The sequence below is a fragment of the Macaca fascicularis genome, chromosome 3, assembly GCF_037993035.2.
Source record: "Macaca fascicularis isolate 582-1 chromosome 3, T2T-MFA8v1.1".
NCBI classification, from domain to species: domain Eukaryota; kingdom Metazoa; phylum Chordata; class Mammalia; order Primates; family Cercopithecidae; genus Macaca; species Macaca fascicularis.
Window position 1 is genome coordinate 176,520,219 of NC_088377.1, and position 27,344 is coordinate 176,547,562.

At 41.0% G+C, this 27,344-nt stretch overlaps 1 protein-coding gene and 1 long non-coding RNA gene across 32 annotated transcripts in view; one reads left to right on the plus strand and one right to left on the minus strand.

Moving 5' to 3' along the window:
* Positions 1-26,049, minus strand: LOC102131755 (uncharacterized). Of its 2 annotated transcripts, none has more exons than XR_010585857.2 (3): positions 25,885-26,049; positions 22,857-22,942; positions 1-114 (listed from the first exon to the last, which is right to left on the minus strand). It is a non-coding gene; the product is annotated as an uncharacterized lncRNA (long non-coding RNA). The 2 variants fall into 2 exon arrangements; XR_012432903.1 differs by lacking the exon at positions 1-114 and adding an exon at positions 10,732-10,827.
* The window catches only part of CALD1 (caldesmon 1), a 236,492-nt gene that overhangs the window by 99,969 nt on the left and 109,179 nt on the right, over positions 1-27,344 (plus strand). For all 30 annotated transcript variants that reach the window (XR_010585850.1, XR_012432882.1, XR_012432887.1 and 27 more), the window contains exon 2: positions 4,227-4,314. The gene's annotated coding sequence lies outside the window, so the exon portion shown is untranslated. The remainder of the gene's footprint in view (positions 1-4,226; positions 4,315-27,344) is intronic.

Here is a 27,344-nt window from a genome sequence, read left to right on the forward strand (position 1 = left end):
CTCCTCTTCCATTTTGCATGACTCCTTCAACCTCTGGTTTGCTCCCTCTCCGTGGCTGAATTCTCCAAAGGTCCTAACTAAGGTTGTATCCAAGACCGTTTATCACAGTGTAATCTGCATACAGTAAAATTTACTCTTTTCAGTGTACAGTTCTGCAAGTTTTGACAAGTGCATATAGTTAAATAACAATCACCATGAATAAGATATATTCACAGCTCTGTCACCCCAGAATGGTCCTTCCCTCTTGCACTTAAAGTTGTTTTCTACTCAGCTCCACAAGACTGCTAAGACTCTGCTCTGCTTCTCAGAAATGTTCTACTTAGTTTCTCTCTTGTATCTTCTTGTCCTTTGTATCTTAAGTACACCAAATTCCTTGAGGGGGAAATCACTGAATGTGAGATTACTTTTCCAGGCCTTCCTTCTCTCTAAGATGTTGGTCCCTCAAATCCTGGTTACCACAGCAGTTCTGGGATGCCTCCAAATTAATTTTGGTTTTGTGGAATATTATCCAGAGTTTCTAGTTGTTCTCAATGAAAGCACTGGACTGCCACAAGGTATTCCATTTAGGCAGATACCTACATCGGTCTAGCTACATTCCACAAACTCATCAACGATCTCCTCCAAAACATTTAAAGAAAAATGTTGTATAGAACTCAAAAAGGTAAAAGAAAATGTCAATGTTGGCAGCTATGGCTGCTCCATGTATCCAGTCATGGAAGGAGCTTTGGAATAAAACAAACCTGGGTTTTAATTCTAACTTGGTCATTTATTAACCATGTGACAATGAATCTTACTTCCAAGTGGGGATAATAAAAAAACAACCAGTTTCACAGTTTTCTCGTGAAGATTAAATGAAAGAACAGACATCAAGTACCTTGCAAATAGTAGGCATTCAATAAATTATAGATATTATTATGTAATATATTATCATTTCTCTTAGAGTTATAAAATGCAGTCATCTCTTAGAAATAATAGAGAAGGAGTAGGGGTAGGTGGACTTGAAAAGTAATACTCTTCTCTGAGCACCCTGTTAGATGCTGAAAAGGGGAAACTTGGTTGAACTTGTTTTATTCAAAATGATATCAAGGTCATTCACATACACAATAAATTTTTTTTTCATGGAAAGATGGTAGAAATAAATCAGCCGAATCGAAGTACTGTTGCAAATCTATTCCAAATGCTTCATGTTACAGATGAAGGAATTGAGTGGTTAAATGACTTTTTCAAGGGCAATTCACTTGTTAGTATTTATTTAAATGACCCAAATTCCCTAAGATCATATATTTCTTTTCTTCTAACATACTCCTCGCTCCCATGTTTAACTATAAATGCAAAGCAGAGACAATTAATAATGTTTCATTATTACTGACTCATTCTGACTAAAACCTATCGATCTATTTTTGAATATTTTATTTTAATTTCCATCCCCACAAATTATGTGACTTCCTGCCAACTATGATTGAAATAGCTACTTGCCATTCCTTTCTCATTTTAAGGATTATGTCCTGTAGCTTTTCATTTTTCTGTCTGTTATTAAGAAATGATCTGCCTTATCCTGTAATGTATGAAAGGAGCTCGTGCAAGCCTGTAGAACACAGCTCTCTTGAAGTCTACCAAGCAAAAAATGGAGTGGGGAACCTCCATCCCTCTGGGCACTGGATAAAAAGGTGACCATGTGCTTCTTTGGCACTTTCATCTCTGGGCAGGGACAGATCCTCATGCTTTCCAGCAAGGGCAGCCCTGTGGGGATCGTTTTTTGGTAAGACCCTCTGTCCAGCACATCTTTCAGCATTGTGTACTCTACGAACAGACATATGAGCCTGAATCTCACATGGACTGAGTAACTTGGAAGAGTTTCATGATCCCAGAGCACACAGCCATCTCGTAAAAGCCTCACATCAGGCTTCTCAAGGGCTCTGCCTGGAACATGCTTCCCTCAGATCTTTACATTGGGGGCTTCTTCCTAGAAATGTGTTTTTAGCCTAGATGTCTCCTGTTCAGAGAGACTGTCCCTCACCAACCAACCTCCAGGGACCCTCAGTGGACCTCTTTACATCCTGCTGTTTTTTATTTGCTCACCATCAGAAATGTGTGTTGTCTGAACTCCAGCAGAATATAAGCTCCATGGAAGCAGAGCCCTTGTACATCACTGTGTGCTGTGTCCTGGAGCAGAGGACTCACTCAGTGAACAAACAAATGTGCTCCTGTATCCACCAGATACACCCAGCACGGTGGGTCAGGCCCTGGCTTTGAATACTGGCCTCACCACTAGCGGGGTGAATTCGGGCAAATGACTTCAGCCAAGGAACTTCTCAGTGCTTATCCTAAGATAAGAATATGTATTTTACAAGGTTGTTACAGTAATCAAATGAAATAATGTGTGCAATGTGTTTAGCACAAGACCTATCACTGAAAAATACTTAACAAACAATAGTTGTTATTATTATTTCCATAATGAAAGCAAATCATATTATGAAAAAGTCACTGAGGAATTGTTTTATAAAAACGGTAATGTTGAAATCAGAGACCCTAATTCAACCATGTAAGATAAAATTTTAAATTAATGAAAATCTGGGTCTTCTTGTTAGTTATTTACAATTATTGATTTTTGTAAAGGATCCCTAATTTAACCTTTACAATGATTCTCTGTTGAAATAAGTTATCATAACATCCTCCCCTCTTCCCCCACCACCAGCCTCTTAGTATCCATTTGGAAAATGCCATCTTTTTTTGGTTTGTTTTTGTTTTTTCGTTTTGTTTTGTTTTTGAGACGGAGTCTGACTCTGTCGCCCAGGGTGGAGTGCAGTGGCGCAACCTCAGCTCATTGCAAGCTCCGCCTCCCGGGTTCATGCCATTCTCCCGCCTCAGCCCCGAGTAGCTGGGACTACAGGCGCCCGCCACCTCGCCCAGCTACTTTTTTGGATTTTTAGTAGAGATGGGGTTTCACCATTCACAGGATGGTCTCGATCTCCTGACCTTGTGATCCACCCCCCTCAGCCTCCCAAAGTGCTGGGATTATAGGCGTGAGCCACCGTGCCCGGCCTGCCATCTTTCTGAGAATACTTGCAATAGAGATTTTAAATTAGGATACTAACCGTCTCCTGTAAATATGTGCTAGCAATGTTTTTAGAAATGTTTAACTAGAAAGGTGCTAGTTACAGTTGTTCATGCTACTAAATGACTTTTCCTGAGGGTTCTAAGAAAATCACTATACTTAGAGGACTAGAAATCTGATCAAGAGGGAAGAAATTACTTCTTTCTTTTTATTATACCTTGGTTCTCCCATAGTAAATGTTTTCATATAAAACTCATTTCTCCCCATGCCTGAGGAGATGGTTAAATCAAAGGAGCAATAACTAGTCCCTGGCTGTTTGCCACTGGCTGCAATGGGGACTCGGGGAGGAAGACAGGCTCATTTGCCTAACAGGGCCCAGCTCCCTTCCCGTCTTCCTTCATCTTGGGCCTTTTCCTTCCTTACTACCTCCGGTCTAGACTCAGCTTTCCCTGCAGAGACCTTTGGCAACTGCTTCTGAGCCAGGGCAGCCAGCATCTGTGTGTCGGGCACTGCTTTAAGCTATGGCTTAAAGGGCTCAAGTGAGGAATGGTTCACCCGGGCATCTATTTGAAGTTGCAAGGTAACTGATGGGAGAGAAAGATCTTAAAACAGGGAGTGAGATGCTTTCGCAACTCTGGCCCTTAGACCCTAAATCTGAAAATAGAAAGGAAAGAGATTATCTGAAGGCAAACTCTACTGTTAGTGATTCTGCCATTCATTTTATGTTTTCTCTTGAAAGCCTTTCTGTCTTTGTCTCACTAACAAGATAGTTTGTGGACATACACAGACACTATAGACCAAAAAGTTTTCCACTTATAACATTTTCTTCCTTCACTTTCCCTTTATTCATTCTCAAATTTTAAAATAAAAATACTGAGGGGATTGGGAGCAGCCAAAAAGAAACTTGGCAATTAGATACTGTCCCCGGGTTTGTCTTAACTATACCTCTTTCTCCAGAATAATTTATTCAGAATAATTCTGAGATGGACTCTGCAATAATTGTATTTTCCTTAAAATGCAAATGCACAATAGCTATTTCTACCGCTGCCTTATTTCTTCCTTTAGATTCTAACAACAGTACTTGAGGAAGAAATGATATTTGAAAATATATAGTCTGTATTAACTAAAATTCATTCAACTTAATTATGTTTCGATCCTCCTTTTATTCCAGGTATCATTGGAACATTTCAAGATCATCAAATCAAATTCCACAGGGATTGGTGATCTACCAGAAGGCTCAGACATCTGATTGCTGACCTGTGAGTAAAGTTTATGTTTTATTAATACTTTGGGCTCTGCTCTTAGGAATTACCCAGTCTCTGTGCCTGGTATTCTAACTTCTTACATCTAAAGATGCACTGTGAGAGACCAGTTTTTCTGCTACGGCCCTCCTACTTTACTTACCAGTTAATTAATCAGTTAGAATCTATCAAGTTTTGAAGGATCTATCAAGTCTTGTATCCTGTTTTGTAATCTGATTTTTTTTCTTTATTGTTAAATGTTTCCTGCAATATAATTAATATCTTTCACAAAACCGTCCTGATAAATCATGAAGTCTTCACTTCTTGTGAAAATGCTAGTGATTTGAATCAATAAAGACAACATGAGTCAGCCTTCCAAGATGAATAAGCTCACCTTTGTGCAAACACTGGTGATCTCAGGAGCACTAAGTACCCCTCACTTTCAACAAATCTCTCACCTGGGAAGAAAACTTCTACCAGAACAAGGACCACCTAGGGAGGTGAAAGAGGGGATTTCCACTTTAGAGGATGGAGAAACCAAAGGACACTTCACTCATTCACAGTTTTGCTGAGCTTGGCTCCAGTAGGTAGGAAAGTTCTTCAGGAGTTCAGCACACCACTCAGGCAATTGTTGTTTCAAGATTCTATCTGTTGCCCCCCTGCAAGTTTTCTCAGGCTGCCATAGTGAAAATCCACAGACTGGGTGGCTTAAACAACAGAGATTTCTTTTCTCACCATTCTGGAGGCTGGAAGTCTGAGATCAAGGTGCTGGCATGGTGGATTTCTCGAGGCCCTCCTTGCAGATGGCCACCTTCTCCCTGTGTCTTCACATGGTAGTCTCTCCAGGCACACACCTGTCTGGTGTCTTTCTCTCTGTGCCCAAATTTCCTCTTCTTGTAAAAACACCAGTCATATTGGATTAGGCCCACCCTAAAGACCTCATTTTAACTTAATCGCTCTTTGAAGAACTTATCTCCAAATGCAGTTACATTCTGAGGTCCTGAAAGTTAGGATTTCAACGTATGAATTTGGGGGAAATACTATTCAGTCCATAATGCTGCTGCCATCATTTTCTCTCTCTAATATGCTGATTTTTTTGTTTATTGCACATGGGCTTCCCTCCGATTCTCCCCTTCTGAACTCCCTTAGCGATTACATTACTCTCAGAGCATTTGCAGTTCCTACAGTGTATTATAGTCATTTGTGTACAGCTCTCATTTCCTTATGACAGTCTATAAATTCTGAAATCAGAGAGTGTGCCTTTTACATCTCTCATAGCACTAGAGGAGATGTAAAAGGCACTAGAGGAGATGTTTTGTATACAGTAGATACTTTGTAATATTTGTTGAATGAATGAATGAATGAATGAATGGAAAGAGGATTAGATGCAGCTTCTGAACCTACAATTTATTTGCTTTAAGACTGTCTCCAAAGGATGAGTATTAATGATGCTTTCTCCTCACTTCCTGCTCCCTAAGACAGGTAGAAATAAGTTAAGGCTGAGGAGAAAGATTGAAAGAAAGGTGTGATTGACTAATGGCAGGAGAGTTACCTTTCTCCCAAAGAGGCAGGAAACAGTAAATAGCACGAGCATGCCCCAGTTAAGGTGGCCTTTCCATGAGAATACTGTTTGGGAATCCAAGAGGGACTTACTGAGTTTAAAGCCTGGGGGACATGCAAGGGCACGTGTCTAGAAAACAATGCATATGCAGGTCTGAAGGTCAGGTGAGAACCAGAGGTGTTCACAGTCACCGCCTACAGGCAGGAAGCAGCAGTGTGTCAATGGATGAGGCCACCAAGGAAGACTGTAGAGGGAGAGGAGCAGTGACTTAAAGATTCCATCAGAAATTGTATATGGAAACTTTTCCTGCTAGATAATAGGAGAAGGACCCGTCCAAGAGGAAGAACACTACACAATACTTCTAATGAAGCTGTGTGAGAACATGTAGATGAGCTAATGTGTGTATTTTTTCTTCCCTTGCGTTTTTGGACCTATTTTGTTCCTTCTCTGTCCTGTCTTTTGGGGACTATGCCCCAAACCATTCCTGTGAGCTTAGCCCCACCCACCTTTGCTCCCTTCTTGCTAACTCCACCTATGGTCATTGTCTGACTCCCCTGCTGCCTGCTCAGGGAATCCTAGACAAACTTCCTTTGGGCCCATTTTCTTCATCAGCCAATCAGAGCTGATCAGAATGGACAGAAGGGGAGGCCAGGATGAGAATCCTTAATGACCAAAGAGAGACAGGGGCAGGTCGTTTTCAGGGTCAGGTGGCTGCAATGCAGTGGTCACAGAGCATCATATTGTTTAGTCAGTAAAGGCCCCAGATAGGGGTGGAGGACTGTGCCTCTTTTTCCTTGAACTTCCTCCTTTGTCCATTGTCCCCTGCTGATTGTCCCACTCCACTTGCTCCCTAGAATAAGCTTTGGCAGTATTTTAGGGTTTCCCTGCCAGACCAGAGAGTGGAGGGGCCAGGCCATGACCCCTGACAGTCATTACCAGCCTCCCCTCTCTAGGCCTCACCATCAAATGTCATTTCTCATGGAGTCATATTAACCCCTGGGCTGAATTTCCCTAATTTGCTCTGCTAGCATGATGCAAATGAAAGGGGTAAAGGTATTTATTCATCTCTCTTTTATTTTCCAAAGTGTTATTTCTTTTCCTTTAAGTTCTCGCCTTGCTTTTACTTTATTTTTCTTCTCTCTCCCTTAGTTCTCCTTCCTTAATAGAAACCCTTGATCTTCAGGGTGATTTTCTGATTATTAGCAGAAGAGACTATCAGAGATCTGGAAGCCACCTCCCGCGTTTCTTTATTCTCCTGCCTCATCCGATCGTTTTAAATGTATATTGAGACACCAGCTATCTCCAAGAACCCACTTTCACACTTTCCTCTTTGTGTTCTTGGAGTAGCCAGGAAAAAGATGCCCATTTTCTTGAAGGTACCCAAAATGTCAGTGACACCTGGGTCAGTGATTTTATGCAAATTGCTATGTATATCAAATGAGAAATGTGGAAAGCAAGAGGAAACCCTTTGCAATCCATGAATGGTCTAGTTGGGGTTTTCCAATGAATGATGGCTGGTGGCCAACATAGGTGCCTCCCGACTGTGTTTCATTAATTTCAATCAGCTCACAGGTTTGGAGAGAAGGATCATTTTCCTATGAGCATGTAAAAGAAATGCTTTGAGTTGTAAGCACTTCGAAGACTTTGCCCTCATTTTCAAATGGGAGATTTTATAACCACTGTGGGTCAATATTTTTGGAGTCAGTTGAAGCTCCAGATGGAGTGGAAAGAGAAGTTTGGGTTTTTATTTTCTTCTTCTTTTCTTGAGTTTTGCAAAATGAGCCTCCCTGGAAACCCTGACAAAGTCCTTAGTCTCCTTTGGTTTAGGTGGGCCCAAGCCTTTTATAGTAGGATCTGAAGGGATATTTCTTAAACTAAGATTCCTTCCTGTGGGTTTTCGGTAGTAGCTGTAGAACTAGGCTCATATGGGAGAAGGTCTGGCATCCACTCCCTTCCCTGGGAGTCTCCTCTCAAGGAGACTGCTCTCAGGGTCCTTGTCATGAGATATGAGAATCAAAATCCACGATGAGTCTGGGCACAGTCCAGATCTGGTTAAGGATTGAGGGGACACAAGGTCACAGACACCATGGGACTCCCAGCATTCTGGAAACCTTCATAGTAAAGAGGGTGGAGGACATTCCAACATCACCACGTGCAGCTTTAGTAACTTTGCCCAAATAAACGTGTTTCCCCAGCCAGGGAATTGCACCTGGTCTTGAGAGGCACCTCTACAAAAACACACCTTCCTGCCTGGCGTGACCATTGACAGAGAAAGACTGTGCTGAGAAGAGGGACAGAGCAGGGAGTAAAACACACAACGGTGCCAGGAGCTCTTGTCTAGAACTCCTTTCCAGGCTTTCGTTCCCATAAGCGCGCGTGAGTACACAAGTAAAGAGAAAAGAATGATTGTGCTGTTTAGCTCTGAACCAAAAACTATCAAGCCTTTCCTAAGGTTCCAACTCTAATAGGATTTGTACAGTTGCAGGACACAGACTCAACTGCTTCTGAACTCTGCTGTAGGATGCCTAACAAGATTAAGTTGTGCACATCTCATGCCACTCCGTGCAACAATACTCTAATAGGACTTAAGCAGAACAAACAGTCTAGGGGGAAAAAAAAAAAACCCTAAGACATTTTCCTTCCTACTATTCTCTGCATCCCAGGCTCAACCTAGTGCCAAATTAAATCTAGATTTTTTTTTTTTTAAATAGACATTTCCTAGAGGAAAAGGCAGAGCTGCATTCCCTGAAACATATTTTAGCTCAAACTTATAACTTGGATTTTTTCTTTCCTCCTCCCTTTTGCTAATTCAAAACAAAATGTCCATCACCCACTCTAACACCAGCCTCTAAGAGCTAGAGACAAATGGAGTCTGAATATTCACGCCAATGTGGTACAAATGAGCTGTGATTTTAGGATACTGGCTGTTTTACTGACAGGAGAAAAGGGCAGCTGACTAGTTTAATATACTTGGCTGAAAACACGTTGCTAAAGAGCAGTAAAGAAGGCCAACGTTAATATTGAATCCTGTTCTTGAATGAGCAAATATGATATATCATGGAATGGGGCGTCCTGAGTTTGGGGGAAAGCATTTTATCATATCCACAGGATGCAGACGGGAATGAATGCAAACATATTGCATTCATGTTGGACCCTAAGGAAGAAGCACTTTTAGGAGCATTTTCTCCAAGTTCCTCAAAGAATTCCTCCCATAAGTATATGATACCATGATGCTGAATCTGATTTCACACAGAATTACAAAAGTATAAATATAAAGACATTTGTTATTATGAGAGACTCCAGGGATCTATGTAACTGTCTCCCATTACTGGCTCATGGTTTATAAATTTAAAAATGCAATTATAAGTTGGGGTTGATGAGGGAAGCCTGTGACCACCATTAGCACCTTCCTTAAACATGCATTAATTCATTCACTCTACAGATATCACTGGATTGGACCTTCTCCATCTCACGTGCCATATTAGGTCTGTGTTACATTTGCAATTCTAGTATTCCTTACCATAAAATGGACTTTTTAAAAATTAAATGCAGTGGAACATTTTGTGAATCCAATGACGCGTTCAGTGACGTAAATTGTGATTTCTGATACTGTATTTATTTTTCATTGGCCTCGTCTTGGCAAAGGGTCATAATATTGTAAATTTCTCTGCCCTCTCATCTACCTATCATACTTTATTATGCAGTTTATAGGCAAAACACAGGCATGCACTGCCCGTATCTGTAAATCTACTTTTCTGCAAATCACTTGAAGGGTAATGCATAATTGCCCCTTCCTTATTTGTTTCCTAGATTATAACTTTTGTATAGAATGTTGTTAAAAGCAGATTATAAAGTAGTTTCAAGTATGCTCCTTCCTCTGTATCCATAGGGGATTGGTTTCAGGACTCCCAGGATACCAAAATATACTGATGCTCAATTCCCTGATATACAAAGGCATAGTATTTGCATATAATCTATGCAGATTCTCGTGTATACTTTAAATCATCTCTACTTCTAACACCTAATAAAATGCAAATGCTATGTAAATCACTATTATACTATATTTCCTATTTTTTTATTGTTGTATGGTTTTTTCAATTACATTTTTTTTTAATTATGTTTCTATCCCTGGTTGATTGACTCTATGGATGCAGAACCCATGGATATGGAGAGCTGCTAGTAATTGAACTTAAAAGCAAAATAAGGGTGCTGTGATATTTTTATGAAATGCTCATGAGAATCAATGATGAGAGACCAGAAGCCAATTTACCCCAAAGTCAGTAGAGCTTAAGCCATAGGGCCTCTCACGGGGAGAGGTCCTTGCCTCAACACCCCCGTGCCTAACTTTTTACATTTACTATTGTATTCTGGTTTTCCAAGAAGGCCTCTCAAATAATCTTCAGGTCCCACAAAACCTGGACCTGCCCTGAAACTGACACAGATAAACTGAGATGATTTAGCATCATGTCTAAAGCTAATTAAGTGAGCAAAGCAAAGAAATCGTCAAAGTGTGAAATGTGATCATTTATTTTTTTAAGGCTTTAAGACAAATTCAGCTTATTTTCTAAAGTGAACCCCACTTAAGTGAAATAATAAATCAGTTTGCCAGAGCACAAGTGAATATAAACAGAAGATTCATTTTTACTTCATTAATAAACATCAAATATGAACGGAACCTAACATCAAGCAGGCCAAGGCCTCCTGCTGACAGGAAACAGCTCCTAGTAAGAGCATTAGAAGAAGAACATAAATCCTTCCAGGCAATCACGTGATCATTTCATCATTGAGGTCCTTGCCACAGTCTACTTTGTATCATCCATTTACAGGTCTTGTGAGATGTAACAGAGTGTTGTAATTAAAAGCATACAATCTGGGGCTGGGTTGCCTGGATGTAGATCCCAGCTCTACCACTTACTAGCTATGTGACCGTGGGCCAATGACTCACCTTCTCCGGGCCTCTGTCTTTTCATCTGTAAAATGGAGATAATAAGGATTGTCACAAGGATTTAAACTGATATTATCACAGTTCTTAGAACTGTGCTTGGCACATAGTAAGTGCTACATAACTGTTGTCTAAATAAATCAACTTATCCATCTAGACTGAAAGCTGTATGGGATTGCTTGTGGGTTCACTCTTGCAACTCCTCACAGTGCCTAACATGGCACATGGTCAGTCATCAGTGAAAGACTGTAGAAATCAGGGTCACAAACCAGCAACCCAAGGCCCATGCTGCCCTGCAAATGTGCTTCCCTTGTCCAGCATTGATGTGGTTTGGCTTTGTGTCCCCACTCAAATCTCACCTTGAATTGTGATAATCCCCATGTGTCATGGGAGGGACCAGGTGGGAAGTAATTGAATCTTGGGAGTGGGTTTTGCCCTGTGCTGTTCTCATGTGATGGTGAATAAGTCTCACAAGATCTGATGGTTTTATAAAGGGGATTTCCCCCATACACACACTCTCTTGCCTGCCGCCATGTAAGACGTCCCTTTGCTCCTCATTTACTTTCCGCCATGATTGTGAGGCCTCCCCAGCCATGTGGAACTGTGAGTCCATTAAACCTCTTTCCTTTATAAATTACCCACTCTCAGATATGTCTTTATTAGCAGTGTGAGAATAGACTAATACAAGCATTTAAAAAAAAATTTTGAGTCTGAATGCTCATAGGGATGCAGGCATGCATATGTTCTCCATTTTCTCATAAGCTACCACTCCCCAAATAGTTACCTCTTTGGTCCTTTAAACTATTTGAGTTTGTCATGCCTGATGTAAATGAATGATCACATAACACATGAACACTGCTATAGTTAGTGGCAGTTTTATGGCTCATTGAAGTAGAGAGATGGGCCCATAAGGAATTGAAATATGAGTCACTTCCACTCCTTGATACCCTACCTGCAAACAGTGTTCCGGTTAACCTACTTATCCCTGTATCTAAACTAAAGGTCTCAGAAGGGAAATAGGAAATCAAGAATCTGAGCAAGTACTTGCTAAGAAACAGAAATGAGTACAACCTAACGTCAGAGCTGGCCAAGACTTAATCAGTCATGACAAGCTAGGTTATACTGGTGTCAGAAACAGCTAAAATCTCAGCAACTTCAAAACGAACACGTGTTTATCACTCATGCTTTGTCACTAACCCTGGATAGGCAACGGTTTCTAGTCCACATCACTGTCATCCACGCTTAGCAACCTCTACAGACTATGACTGTCTGGAAATCTTACCAACCATGGTGGAGAGAAAAGAGCTCTTTGGAGGGTCTCCTACTGGCAAGGCTACCCTAGAAGTGACATGATACTTCTGCTCAAAACTCACTGACCAGAATTAGCCACTTGGCCCCAGAAGACCACAAGAGGCAAGCACAATTCTATAATGTGCCCAGAAGAAGTAAAACAAGAACATGGGGCAAACAGCACAGGGGATCATAGCTGCGACATTATTTGGAACTTGGAGTCTCAGGCCAGGATTCTTAAGCTTTTCAAGGAGTTCAACTCGGCAAATATTTCTATTGATACATAACTGCATAGCAAAGTACTCAGCACTGTGAGAGGGTGTCAGAGGAGATGCAGGCCCTGACACCGAGCAGCTTCAGACTTGGTAAAGAGAAAGCGATGGTATAAAACCTTTGAATAACAAGGCCATGTAGTATCGATCACCAAGAACAAGGCCAATAATTGCTGTAGAAGCTGAAAGGGAGGGTGGTTCTGGGATGAAGATAGGACTTGAGCTGGACTCTAGAAAAATATATGGGATTTGCAGGAGTGGAGGGCACTTCAGGTTATGGGCGGCAGGAAGCCAGGGACAAAGGCCCAGAGGAGAAACGAGGGTGAAATCATTGCAGGACTCAGGAGTTTGACTTGGCTGTGAGTTGTGCTTGCATGGGAGGGTAGGGTGGGGAAAGGAATCATGTGATGGAAAGAGTGGAGTCATTTCACAGAGAGTTTCTGGGGTCTTCAGAGAAACAAGATGGTGGTATGTGGGAGGAAGATCATTTTTCCTGAATAACTCCATTCAAAACCAAGGAATTTGCACCTCCCAATCACCAGCCCTTCCCAGCCACATTTATTCCCAAAACAAGAGTCCCGAATACCCAACAGCTTCCCAGACCTTCTAGGCAGTCACTGAATGGAGACAGTAGTAAACCCTGGGCTGCTCCTGCCTCCAGTTTAAAGCACCTTTGATCACTTCTCCTGCTGACAAAGAATATCCAAGTTCAAGTGAAATAGCCTCTTGTTGCTGGGGTCAGTGCAGCCTTTTTGCTATGTAACATCTGTTTTTAAAATTCGGCTGAGAGCTGAGACCTTGACTTAAATCTGTTTAACTTAAAAAGCAGCAAGAGAACATCTTGTTTTCATGAATGTCCAGGGGCTGTGTGTCAACAAATAAAAGGTCTGTTTGTGGTATTCAAAGTGGAAAAGCTGGTTGTGAGATGTTCTGCCACTGGGATAAATTTATTATGGACTGTTTGTTTCTTGGAATCAAGCACCAGCATTTGAAAAACACGGTGGACCAGCTTTGTTTAAATCAGCATATTTCTGCTTGATGATGGGTTAGAACCATGTTTTTATTGTCGGAAGTTCACGGAGCTGGATGGGTCTAGAAAGATGCTCTCTTTCAGGCCTCCCACCTTAGCCACGGGAAGCTAATGTCTTAACATGGATTCCCTGGGTCTGCATGAATTCTGGCAACAGCTTCTGATGGATCATTAATTTTTTGTAACTTATGTAGGACCTGAAGTGGGAAAGAAGTGGGTGAGACTAGTTCACCATCCCTCAAATCTGACTAGTTGCTTTTCTCCTCACCCACCTATTTAGGAGACAGAAGTGGAAAGGAATTATATTTATCTGCACGTAGGGGAGAGAATGTCTGGCACGTACCCGATGTCAATTTAATTTGTTGAATGAATACAAACTCCAGTCTGATAAATTTATGTTCCCTGCATGAATTCATGTCTATATATATATTAATGCCATTCCTTTTGGAAAAAGTGATTACCGCCCAGATCTTTTTTTTTTTTTTTTTTTTGAGACAGAGTCTGGCTCTGTCGCCCGGGCTGGAGTGCAGTGGCGAGATCTCAGCTCACTGCAAGCTCCGCCTGCAGGGTTTATGCCATTCTCCTGCCTCAGCCTCCCGAGTAGCTGGGACTACAGGCGCCCGCCACCTCGCCCGGCTAGTTTTTTGTATTTTTTAGTAGAGACGGGGTTTCACCGTGTTAGCCAGGATGGTCTCGATCTCCTGACCTCGTGATCCGCCCATCTCGGCCTCCCAAAGTGCTGGGATTACAGGCTTGAGCCACCGCACCCAGCCACTGCCCAGATCTTAATCTAACACATAGGAAACCATTAGATTGTTCCTGTAGTTCTCTCTCATAGTAGCTTCTTTTTTTCTTCTTTTTTGGTTTCTTCCTGACATTATCTTAATTTGTATTTTATTTGTTGATTGCCCATCTCCACCATCAGGCTACAAGCATCTTGAGGGCAGAATAGTTGCATTCACATCTTATATCCTACACTAAGCAAGGTAGCTAGTACATGAATAATATTTCATAAACATTTATTGAATTTATTTATTTACTTATTTTTATTATACTTTAAGTTCTGGGGTACATGTGCAGAACGTGCAGGTTTGTTACATAGGTATACACGTGCCATGGTGGTTTACTGCACCCATCAACCCATCACCTACATTAGGTATTTCTCCTAATGCTATCCCTCCCCTAGCCCCCCACCCCCCAAACACGTCCCAGTGTGTGATGTTCCCCTCCCTGTGTCCATGTGTTCTCATTGTTCAGCTTCCACTTATAAGTGAATACATGTGGTGTTTGGTTTTCTGTTCTTGTGTTAGTTTGCTGAGAATGATGATTTCCAGCTTCATCGATGTCCCTGCAAAGGACATGAACTCATCCTTTTTTATGGCTGCATAGTATTCCATGGTGTATATGTGCCACAATTTTTTTATTCAGTCTATCATTGATGGACATTTGGGTTGGTTCCAAGTCTTTGCTATTGTGAATAGTGCTGCGATAAACATGAGTGCATGTGTCTTTATAGGAAAATGATTTATAATCCTTTGGGTATACACCCAGTAATGGGATTGCTGGGTCAAATGGTATTTCTAGATCTAAATCCTTGAGGAATTGCCACACTGTCTTCCACAATGGTTGAACTAATTTACACTCCCACCAACAGTGTAAAAGTGTTCCTATTTCTCCACACGGTCTCCAGCATCTGTTGTTTCCTGACTTTTTAATGATTGCCATTGAATGTTTTTATTAAAGTTCTCATTGGGATGATAGTTATAGAGTCTCAGCTGCTCTTGACTGTATCTGAATTTAAATATAATGCAGAAGACGACAGGACTTATAATGCAGCTGAATATGTCCGGGCCTTTTGTGTGATGACACACTCACATTCATTTGGCCATACACACTACTGAAGGTCACGGCAGGATAGGCTAAACTAACTATCTCTATTTTCTCGATTTAAGGTGGTCAGCTATATCTGTCATATAGCTGGCCAGGATTAATGTCATAGCACAGGGCTGTAGTTTAGGATTTTTTCCCCTCAAATGAGTAACTCATTCCTGGTGGGATAAATCTGTGACTTTAGCCTTATTAGCAAGAAATTCTGGCCCACGATGCTATCTGGTAAAGGCAGTGTGATATGGTTTGGATTTGTGTCCCTGCCAAATCTCATGTTGAATTGTGATCCCCATTGTTGGAGGAGGGGCCTGGTGGGAGGCGACTGGATCATGGGGAAGGATTTCCCCCCTTACTGTTCTCCTGATACTGAGTGAGTTCTCACAAGATATGGCTGTTTAAAAGTGTGCAGCACCTCCCCTGCTCTTTCTTCCTCCTACTCGGCCATGTCAGGCATGCCTGCTTCCTGTTTGCCTTCTACAACGATTGAAAGTGTCCTGAGGCGGGCCAGGCGTCGTGGCTCATGCCTATAATCCCAGCACTTTGGGAGGCTGAGGCAGGCGGATCATGAGGTCAGGAGATAGAGACCATCCTGGCTAACACAGTCAAACCTCATCTCTACTAAAAATACAAAAAAAATTAGCCGGGCGTGATGGCACACGCCTGTACTCGGGAGGCTGAGGCAGGAGAATGGCGTGAACCCAGGAAGGGGAGCTTGCAGTGAGCTGACATCACGCCACTGCACTCCAGTCTGGGCGACAGAGCAAGACTCCATTTAAAAAAAAAGAAAAAGAAAGTCTCCTGAGGCCTCCCCAGCCATGTTACTTATACAGTCTGCAGAATAATGAGCCAATTAACTCTTTTCTTTATAAATTACACAGTCTCAGATAGTTCTTTAGAGCACTGCAAGAGCAGACTAATGCACAGTGCAAGGATCTAGGGTTAGAAAGGTGTTTTGGTACTCAACAGACCTATGGCGTAATGTCCACATTCACTTGTCCAGCGGTCAATGCAGATCTTTCTGGTGATCAAGCAAAATACGAATGCTTTCACTTGAGGGGTACGAAGGTGGATTCATTTGCTCCATTTTTCTTTGGCTGCCTGTGTAGATGGAATTGAAATGGGAATGATAGGTGCATTCCAAAGGATCTCAAGAGAAATGCTCATTCGTTTACAAGAGGTGCAATCCCACAATAGTTTCTTGCTTTGTGTACTTGAAAACATTCCCAAAGAAACAATGTTGGATGCAGAAAAAATACTGGGAGAAAAGAAAAATAATACTCCAAATTCTGAACAATTCTACTTTAATATGTTGATCTGTCTGCCAGCTGGCCACAGGATTGACTACTTGTAATATATACTTTTGGTAGGCCGCATGTAGTTCTTGGAACTGTTTATATTAGGCTGCAGAAACTTAATTATTCTAAAATTGGCAGGGTGCTCTTTGGTTACTTAATACAAAATTGCTTAGTCATCTTTAAACATAGTGTGGACAGCTTTTGTTTAAGTGTGAAAAATTAGGAATTGCAAATGTACTCCAAGGAGATTTTAAGTCAGGGAGAGAAACAAGAAAGTATCATTCTTTCAAGATATTCAGCAGGTGGTTGCCACATGTTTTAATTTGACAAGCTAGGTAACTGTCGAGTTGAAGTCCTTGATTACAAGTATTTTTCCATTTTCTTTGTAGATATTGTCAGAAGTAGAAAGCTGTTGCTGCTGCTTCTTAGATGGTATTCTAACCCTACACTCTGCAAAGTATAGGTTTTTCAGCAAGAGTGTGAGGAACTCTAACGTCAGCTGCTGGAACAGCTTTCTTGTTCTAAGAAGCGAGCAAGGATGCCATTTCAATCTGGTTGTCACAAAGATCCTCCTTTTGCCTCTTTTGGTTTGAATCCTTGAACTGTTGCCTTCCACGTATAGTACAGAGCTATAGTGCTTTAGCGAGGAAACAGGCAGGCAGAGTGAGCTTCTTCTGTGTATTTTAAAGTCTAAAGTGGCGCCGGAAGCATCTAGTTTTTCCAGGAATGCCCATGGCAACCTCACACTTTTCCTGTGATCTAGGCTGGGGCTCCTAAGAGATGGTGAGAAAAGATAAAAGTCCTGTAGCCAATGGGTTGCCACACAAGGCCTGGGAAGGGTAGGGTCCCAAGCAAACCTCCAGAATGGTGCCTTATGTTTCTAATTACTGAGCATGCTTAGAAAGCACAATCAGGCAACACTTTTTTTAGACTGATGGAAACATTTAAATCGGCTCTGAATGTCAGTGTTCTCTAATTATGATGGAGGAGTAGCAAGGACTTTCCAAAGGCTGCGGAAATTTGAAGTATATCAGCTGAATTCTGATTCTCTTCTTTTCTTATTCATCATGTCTTCTTTTTCTTTCAACATCCAAGAACAAACCTATTCCCTCGGTTAAATGCCTAATACTCCTCTTCCTGAAACCGAAATGTCTCTCTAAGACCAAGTTCTTTTCCGCTAGAGAAAAACAACCGCAACTACAAATCAAAATATAAAATAGAGTTCCATAGTAAACCACCACCATTTCCAAGGTTACTAAGAGCTCAGCCAGAGACACCGCCTTTTGATAACATCTTAGCCAAGTTCGTTCGTTTAACAACTAAGTTCTACAAATAAGCACTGCCCTGGCATCTGTTCCAGCTCAACAAGTGTGAGCCTAAAGCTGAGTATAAGAAAAATAGTCGGTTAAGAACTTTGAAGAATCATGAAAGAGAGTAATCACTTCTAAGATATAACAACCTTTTACAGAAGACAAATACGTACTTGGTAATTAAAATACAAGCTAGAGACTAAGTGTTCCAATAGAAATACAATATGGGTGTTAGTACAAACTCAGGTTATTGGGTCACTTGTTCAAAGATCCTATGGTTTTGTGCTATTCTTAAGCAGGCCCCAACTGTGAGCCATTCCCTACCTGATGAAAAGTCCAGGTATCCCCAAACTAACAAATAAGTGAAACTACTATCGAAATGACTCATTACTATCTAAATTACCATCTAAATGTAAAGAAAGAGGACTCAATCTAAGTACTTTTCAACTTATTATTTATCTGTAAATGTATATGCTTAAATTATATGTCTATTACGTCCAAGGGACATAGCAGATAATGTCCTTTAGTTGGGTTTCAAAGCTTTCCACCTTGGATTATAAACTTCTAGAAGATAGTTTTTAACCTGCTTTGCAGTTTCAGACTACAGTAGACACACCTGATGATCATAATGAACAGACGTCAAATAATTCACTAGAGACTAATTAGTCACTGATCAATAACAGCTTGTCCTTCACATACAAAAATACTGCTATTAACAAAGCACCTCTAGAACACACCTTTGAATTGTTTTCAGCAATATAAATGGATTTGCATCCTGCCATCTAAGCTCTCCTACTTTATATTAGCAAGATAGCTGGCCAAGGCTCTGTATGTGGTTTTTGATCACTAAACTGGAAGTGTTAGCTGAGCAAACCAGTCACAAAAAGCAGGCACATGAGTTGCTGATTTTTTTTTTTTTTTAAGATGAGTAGTTCAGCAAGTCCAGAAGGTCATGCACAAATTAAACTACTTTTATGTAAAATATGGTGATCTCTGCAGAATGTTTACAATTGGGAAAGACCCATGGTTTCTGAACTTTCATTCCATGTGAACCACTCTTGGGCCTTGTTACTTAACTTGAAGTGTGATCTTTCTTCAGCCAGTGTCTCAGCTTCTTTTGCATTTGCCAAGCATTTTACTTTCTCAGTTGCAAGTGCCCAGTCACAGCAAGATTGCCCCCATCCAAAGAGCCTCCACAGGAAAATGGAGAGAGTATCGATGAGGGAATTAGGAGAGCACAGCCATGCTTTGAGATGTTGCCCTACATAACACCACACCTTATCATATCTTTTCTATGAGATTGTAAGGTCTTTGAAGACAGAGACCATGTCTAACTTACCTTCATGTCTGTGAAGTGCATAGCATTACTTCACTCAGTACAATCACTTCATATTAGGAGTTGGAAGATCTATTTTTTGTTTTTCCTGAGACAGTCTTATTCTGTCGCCAGGCTGGAGTGCAGTGGTGTGACCTCGGCTCACTGCAACTTCCACCTCCTGGGTTCAAGTGATTCTCCTGCCTCAGCCTCTTGAGTAGCTGGGACTACTACTCAAGGCGCGTACCACCACACCCAGCTAATTTTTGTAATTTGAGTAGAGACAGGGTTTCACCATGTTGGCCAGGATGGTCTCGATCCCCTGACCTTGTGATCCACCTGCCTCGGCCTCCCAAAGTGCTGGGATCACAGGTGTGAGCCACCATGCCCAGCCAGAAGTTGGAAGATCTTATAGCAGGGCTGTCCAATAGAACTTTCTGCAGTGGTGAAAATGTTCTCTGCACCATCTTATAGGGGGGCCACTAACCACGTAATGGCCACTGAGCTCTTGAAATGGGACTGGTGAAACTGAATTTTAAATTTTATTTATTTTCAATTAAATTTAAATGACCTCATGGCTGGTGGCTACCATATTGGACAACATAGCCTTAGAATCTTAAAAAACATATTTTCACCATAACCCTAAACAGATGGCCACTTCACTTCTCCCTGGCTTTTTTCAGAGACAGGGATCTGCCCTTTCCATGCACCCCCATTTTTGGGTAGTTCTGCTGGAGCTGGCCCTCCCTGCATCTGAATTATGTGTGATAATATTGTGAATGCCTCTGTTAGTCAGGCATACATTTAGAAAGCATCTTTACATATTTGTAGCAAGTCTATGCATTTTTTCTCACACGGACACAAGTTAGTGGAGAATTTCCACTTTGCCTTAGGGTTTACACTTATGTCATTTGCTCTTCTCTAGGGGCCAAAAGAGCAGCCTGCCTATTGTGATTTAGCATTAAACTCTGTCTTTCAGCCTAATTCTCCTTGGGTTCATCAAGGAAAAGTATTTAAATGCTTGAAAACAAAACAGAAGTCATGTCGCACATTTTCACTTCTCTTCACTCTTCTAAGCAACTTTCAAGTTGGTTTAGAAATTAGTCTAAATGCCAATCCTGGTTTTCCACTGATTTGTAGTGGTTAAGGAGCTAATGTCAAAGCTTTATATGTCTCAGTCTCCTTTCTTTAAATGGGGTTGAATTGATTCTTCTTCCCTGAGAGGATCAAATAATGGTAACCATAAAGTTTTGAAAAATATAAAGTGCTCCAAATTAAGGTGGTTTTATTTGTGATAACACTGGAAGATACAACCTAAAGTCCCTAAACATGGTGTCTTCCTAAGTGTTGATGTTAGTATATACAAAAACCATCATTTCACAGATCTAAACTACCAAAACTGTCTGCTACTCAGAAGGTGAAAGAGAGGGCATGAAGACATTGGCTTTAATAATGCCAGCTCTTCTGTTTGCTAGTGGAGAAGTACAAATAGAGAAATGGTAATACTAAAAGATTGTGCAGGGAAGGCAAGGGAAAAACAGGTCATAACCTGTTAACCTGCCCTTAGTAGGGCTTTGTGTTTTGGATTCCACTGATTAGAGAAAAGAAACACCTTGAAAGGACAAAGTGCCTCAGGTTGATCGTATTCATTCTTATTTCTATGCTGCTGTTCTTGACAGACCTGCCTTGGTATATGCATGTGTTTTTTTAAAGTAGCACAGAGTTTTGGAACAAGATGGTGAAGGTTGAGCGAAAGTTAAGTGTAAACTGTACATTATAATCCATTTGTTTATTTGGTTTTCGAATCCCAAATGAACCATTCAGTTCAGAAAAGAGCAAAGTGGGTTGATAAATTGATTTTTTCGAAAAGGACAAAAGTTCATTTTGTACAGTTGGAAAGAAAGTGCTGCCAGATTTACTGTGTAACTACTGCAAATGTGGGTTTATATAATTTTTGAGATTCATACATAGTCAATTACCAAGGTCTTTGATTCACTTTGTAAACACTGATCAGTCAATAAAGTACAGAGAGATGAATTGGCTTGAATTACATTTTCCATACTCAGAATGGTAAAATCTAGAATAAAAATCCAGTGGCTCAAATTGGCTACAATTTCTGAGTGCCTACTCTGTCCCAATTGTGGAAAAATTTTTTAAAAGACTATATCTTTTCATAAGTGGCCTTAAGAACAAAAGCATATGGAAAGTAAAATATTAATACAAATATTTAAAGACAAGTGAAAGAGAACAATTGATGAGCTGCAGCCGACAGTGTGTTATTGATTATCAAAATGAATTATAGACATTCAAGGAGGGAACTGTCACACTTAAGCTAGGGTTCTCAGGAAAGGGTATCATGAGGGAAGTAAAATTTGAGCCCGAAATTCATGATGGAATAAAAATATGGATAGTGAAGATGTGGATTAAAAAGAATGAGTAAAAATGTAGAGGTAGAAAGTTGTAAGACATATTTGAGAGGTAATAAAATATTTTTTATCTAGGATGCTGTGGTATGATCAGCTTGAAAGGAAGGTTAATGGTTTCTAGATCAAACAATTAAATGAGAACAGACTTAGATACTCAAGACATTTACATCTGGGAAGGAGGAAGAAGCATGGATATGTCATGCGTGATACCTCCAGCTTTACTGGCTCAAGCAGGTATACATTCATAGTATTATTATGTGGAGTAAGATGAAACTTTGAATATTATCTCTCCAACCAGCTCACTTTATAGAGAAACAAAGCTCATAGAGCTTCAGTTTCAGTCTCCTAGGTCTCATTCCAGGTCACTATTTGCCAAGGGAGGAAAACAGTTAAAGGGTCAAGGTGATCATTGCAGATCAGAGGTAGGAAATCTGCTGGAGTATGTTATACCCAGAAATCACCCAATAGCTGTAGGATGAAGAGAAACATCACTGAGTTGCAGCGATGGCACAACTGAAATGAATGCAAATCTTTAGGATAGACACAACATGCACCCTTTCTCCCACAAAGCACTGAATCTCAAGAACACAAAACAGAAAGCAGGTGATGGGTATGGTCCAAGGTTGAAGATGAGTGTGATAAGCCTGGTGGAAGTTTAAAGAAGCAAAAAAGTCTGAACTATCAATTCTAGGAAGGCAAAGACCTTTTCTGTCTTGTTCACTGTTATATCCCAGTGTCTAGAACAGTACCCGGCACATAGTAGCTGTTTGGTAAATATTTATTGAATATTGATTGTATAAATGTTTTTGTGAGACCTCATCGAGGTAGCTGAATCATGAAATTTACAGTGGGTGCAAAATGATGACTAGTCAGAGAGGACCTGTCTAATAATGGTTTTGAGTGTTCCAAGACTAGAATTCCTTGCAAGAGCAGAGAAATGATGATGTTGTGAATGAGAATATAGTGGGTTAGAGGAGAAATGTGTGTAATGAAGAAGGTGCAATATAAGAGACGAAACTAAGATACTGAAGAAGAGTATGCAATGATGCTGTCGAGGATACAGCCATCCTGAGTTATGAATTTTACAAAGCCCTAACAATAAATTAACGGAGATGAAATAAGCATTTGGAAGGCTGATTCAATTGAGATCTTTTGTGACTTGATAATTCTATGATTTAAACCAAACAGGTTGTAAACTGAAGGCACAGGTAATTTTTAGGATTATTTCTTACCTAAGGTTATATGATCCAATGAATCAATGTGGCAATCAGTGATAATAGTCCTCTCAGAACTTCTTTGGGGCACTCTTGTTTGTTCCCTGAAATGGAAAACAAATCCTAGAGCGAAATAGTGGATTAGTCCTATTATAGTGGTTAAGAGCATATACTTTGAAATTCCATAAGATGGGAATTATACTAGCTACCTCACAGATTTCTTACCCAGATAAAGTAAAATTACATATATTTTAATGGCCCAGCGGAGCTATCAGCCATGAAAAGACTTGAAGGAAACTTAAATGTGTATTGTTAAGTAGAATATGCCAATCAGAAAAGGCTACAGATATACTGTATGATTCCAACTATATGATATTCTGGAAAAGCCAAAGCTGTAGAGACATAAAAACATCAGTGGTTGCCAGGATTTGGGAGTAAGGAGAGGGAAAGGATGAACAAGTGGAGCAGGTGGGATTTTTAGGGCAGTGAAACTATTCTGTATGAGGCTACTATGGTGAATACATGACATTCGGTATTTGGTGAAACCTTTGAAACTATACAACAAAGAGTGAACCTTAATGTAAACTATGAACTTTAGTTAATAATAATGCATGAATATTGCATTTTGTCAATTGGAACAAATGTACCACACTACTGCAAGATGTTCCTAATAGTTTCTTAGGGCTGCCATAACAAAGTACCACACACTAGTTGGTTTAGAATAACAGTAATTTCTTGTCCCACTGTTATGGAGAGCTGAAGTTTGAAATGGAGGTGTCAGCATGGCCAGGCTCCCTCTGAATGCGCTGGGGAAGGGTTTGCCCCATTTCTCTTTCCCAGCTTTCTGGTGAAAACCTTAGGTCTTCCTTGTCTCCACTTTCTCATGGCATCTCACCATGCCTTCATATTATCTCCCCTCTTGTGTGTTTGTCTCTGTGCCAAATTTCCCCTTTTCATAAGGACACCATTATATTGGATAAGGGACCACCCTAATCACCTCATCTTGACTACATCTGCAAAGACTCTATCTCCAAATGCAGGAGAAAATGTGGGCAGGAGTTGGGGAGGGGGGAATATGTGGGAACTCTGTACTCTCTACTCGCTTTTTTTCTGCTCTAAGCAATAAAGTCTATTCATTAAAATGTTAAAGGCTTAAAAAATGGCCTGCCACACAGTACATATTCAATAAATGTTAGCTCCTTTTGGATGTAACTTATTCAGTGTCCTGGATACAACATATTTTATTATTCTTGCATTCCAAACCAATATTGGCACTGCCCAAAAAGTAGATAAGACTTAGCTTCTTCCATATGACTTTGTCCCTAAGTGTTGAGTGCTGGGTTAGAAAGCCACCGGCTCACAAACATCTCCTGCCTTGACTGAATTTACACATGTGCGCGTGCACAGGTGAGTACACCCACACACACCTAAAATGGCTTATCTGCCACCAACCCTGACCCAAACAAAAGCAGAAACTTACTAGTTCTCCTTGTAAAGGCGTCACGGGAAATATCTATACTGAGGGCCACATGCCCATAGAGGGAAAAAGAAAACAGCAAAAACTTTGTGAATATAAAACATAATAAATTTCTTGGTTGAAAGATGCACATTAGCTATTGAACTAAATTTTTAAAGGAAAAGAGCCATAAATTAGTTTTAATAAATATAAACATACTTTAATTTCCAACATAGGGTGGGATATAGAGAAGAAAAAAAAGTGACAAAGAAAGAGAAAAATTTTTTAATGTCAGAAGAAACACCAATCAATATTCCGCCTTTAAAAAGAGGCAGAGAAAAAAAAGCAAGGAGGAAAGAAAGGGAAGAGAGGAAAGTCCCGGAAGCCCTGGCGTGGTGGTAAGATGCAGGAGACACCTCTTGTCACATCATGCCAATCCCCTGGGCTGCAGGCTTGTGGCTTTGTTCAAAAAGAAGGGCAGGCCAGGCGCGGTGGCTCATGCCTATAATCCCAGCACTTTGGGGGGCCGAGGTGGGATGATCACCTGAGGTCAGGAGTTCGAGACCAGCCTGGCCAACGTGGTGAAACCCTGTCTCTACTAAAAATAACAAAATTAGCCGGGTGTGGTGGTGTACACCTGTAATCCCAGGGACTCGGGAGGCTGAGGCAGGAGAATTTCTCGAACGTGGGAGGCAGAGGTTGCAGTGCACTGAGATCACATCATTGCACTCCAGCTTGGGTGACAAGAGTGAAACTCCATTTCAAAAAAAGAAAAAAAAAGGAACGGCAGTGTGTTCGATGATTGAAATCTTTTTTCTTTCCTTTTTTTTTGAGATGGAGTCTTGCTCTGTTGCTCAGGCTGCAGTGAAGTGGCCCAATCTCAGCTCACTGCAAACTCCACCTCACGGGTTCAAGTGATTCTCCTGCCTCAGTCTCCCAAGTAGCTAGGATTACAGTAATCTGCCACCACGCCCAGCTAATTTGTTGTGTTTTTAGTAAAGATGGGGTTTACCATGTTGGCCAGGCTGGTCTCGAACTCCTGACCTCAAGTGATCCACCTACCTCGGCCTCCCAAAGCGTTGGGATTACCGGCGTGAACCACTGCATCTGGCCTGAAACCTTTAACACTGACTTATTTCTTAATCATGGCAGTGTAGGCAGGCCCTGTTTTAAAAGAAAATCCAATCTATGAGAACCCATATTGAAAACACAGACATGTACATAGGTGATGACTTATCTGCCTCTGTTAAGGTTTTTGTTTTTCCCCTCTTTACGAAAGAAGCCACCTCAGTAAATCTTTCTATAGCATGACCACAATCCCCCCTCGAGCACAAAAATTTAGATTTTCATAAAACTCTCCAAGAACCCATCTGTCACAAACATCAATACTTAGCTCTTTCACACTATTTGTGACACCCAGAGCCTCACGACTGATGGAATCTCCCTGTCTTGACTTTTCATCCCTTCATTGGTTGAGAGTTTGTTTCCTAACCAATGTTGCTGAAAAGAATTCAGCACTGAGTAGGGGTAGGGCAGGAAATGAGGGATTACTGCCTGGGGACATAGAAGAGAAAGAAAAAAATCACTTACCATTCTACCTAGACATGGCTCCTCTTACAAAGGGAAGATGCTGGAGAAGGGCCGAAAAGCTCTGTGATGTAAGGGTGCAGGGATGAAGGAGGATCTCCAGCCCCATCCTGGGTTGATACTGAGAACAATTTTCATACACACATACGCCTTCTCTCCCCCACACACAAGAAACACACACCACACACACACACACCACCAACAGTCATACCACATGGTACACAGATGTGGTTTTGTGCTTTCCTCTAAGCTACACCCACTCATGTGCACAAAGCCTCACCTAGAAAAGCACTGGTGTGTAGGAAATGGCACACACACTCTCTCTCCCTCTGGGTGCCTCCACATATACACTCAGCAGCACTCAAACGACAGGTAGTTTTTCTATGGCTGGGAAAGAAAAAGTGCCCAAGTAAGCAAGAGAAGGTGAGAAGTGGGAGAAGAGAATGGGTAGTAGAAAAAGAATTTGTGTGGGTTGAGAGCCAGTGAGGATGGCCTGCGGAAGTGACCTCACGATGTTAGTTTCACTTCCCTCTAAGTACTCCAAGACACTGCTGGGCTCTGCAGACCATGTACCTCTCCAGCCTGCTTGGAGATATTCATTTCACTGCTCATTAGCACCTCCACCAGAGGTATAGGCTGAGAACCACTGTTGCTGACAAACAGCCAGAATGACAGCTTAAATTTGATGAGGTAGGAGCAAAAACCAGACAGAGGCTTAGAGGATGCTCTTCAAGCTACTTGGATAAATTTTAAAAGGTAAAATTGTTTGCTTATAGATGGACCTCTTTTTCCCATGTCTGTTTGCTATTGCTAAAGTTATTCAAGGGGCACTTTATATGCAACAAAAGACCACACTGAAGGAAGAGAAGAGTCTGCTCTCCCACTACACCTGGCATTCGAGTCCATGAGTTTAGATCCTACTGCCCACAGGGCTGTCCTCACACACTCCTGCCCTGTGGTCAGAACAGGAGCCTACCCCAGGGAGAAGGGCCCTCGGATGGCCTCTTAGGGAACTCTCAAATCACTTTTTCTTTTTCCATTCTGATAATTGTAGACCAGATTGGAAAGTGTAGAAAAATTTCTTTATGGTTGATGAAATAATAAGAAAGAAAATGAGTTGTTTCTTTCACAGCTAGCAAAGCCTCAGGAAGTACTCTTGGTAAGAGTAAGATAGATAAACACCAAAAATTTAAAACTCCAAATAAACACCAAGATTTGAATTTCTAAAGATTTATAAGCAACATTAATAACACCTTAGACGATAAAAAGGGGAAAAATTCAAACATTGTATAGTTTTGCTTTTGTTGGCTGAGCTTTTATTTTTGTTTTTGTGGGATTTTTTAAGAGGGGAAAAAACATTTGAAAATAAAAGAATTGGACAATTTATTTAAGGTTTCTGAACTTGGCTTCAGAATCTAAGTTTTGTTTTTTGCTCCTTCAAACAAAGATGCCTTCAGGTGTGA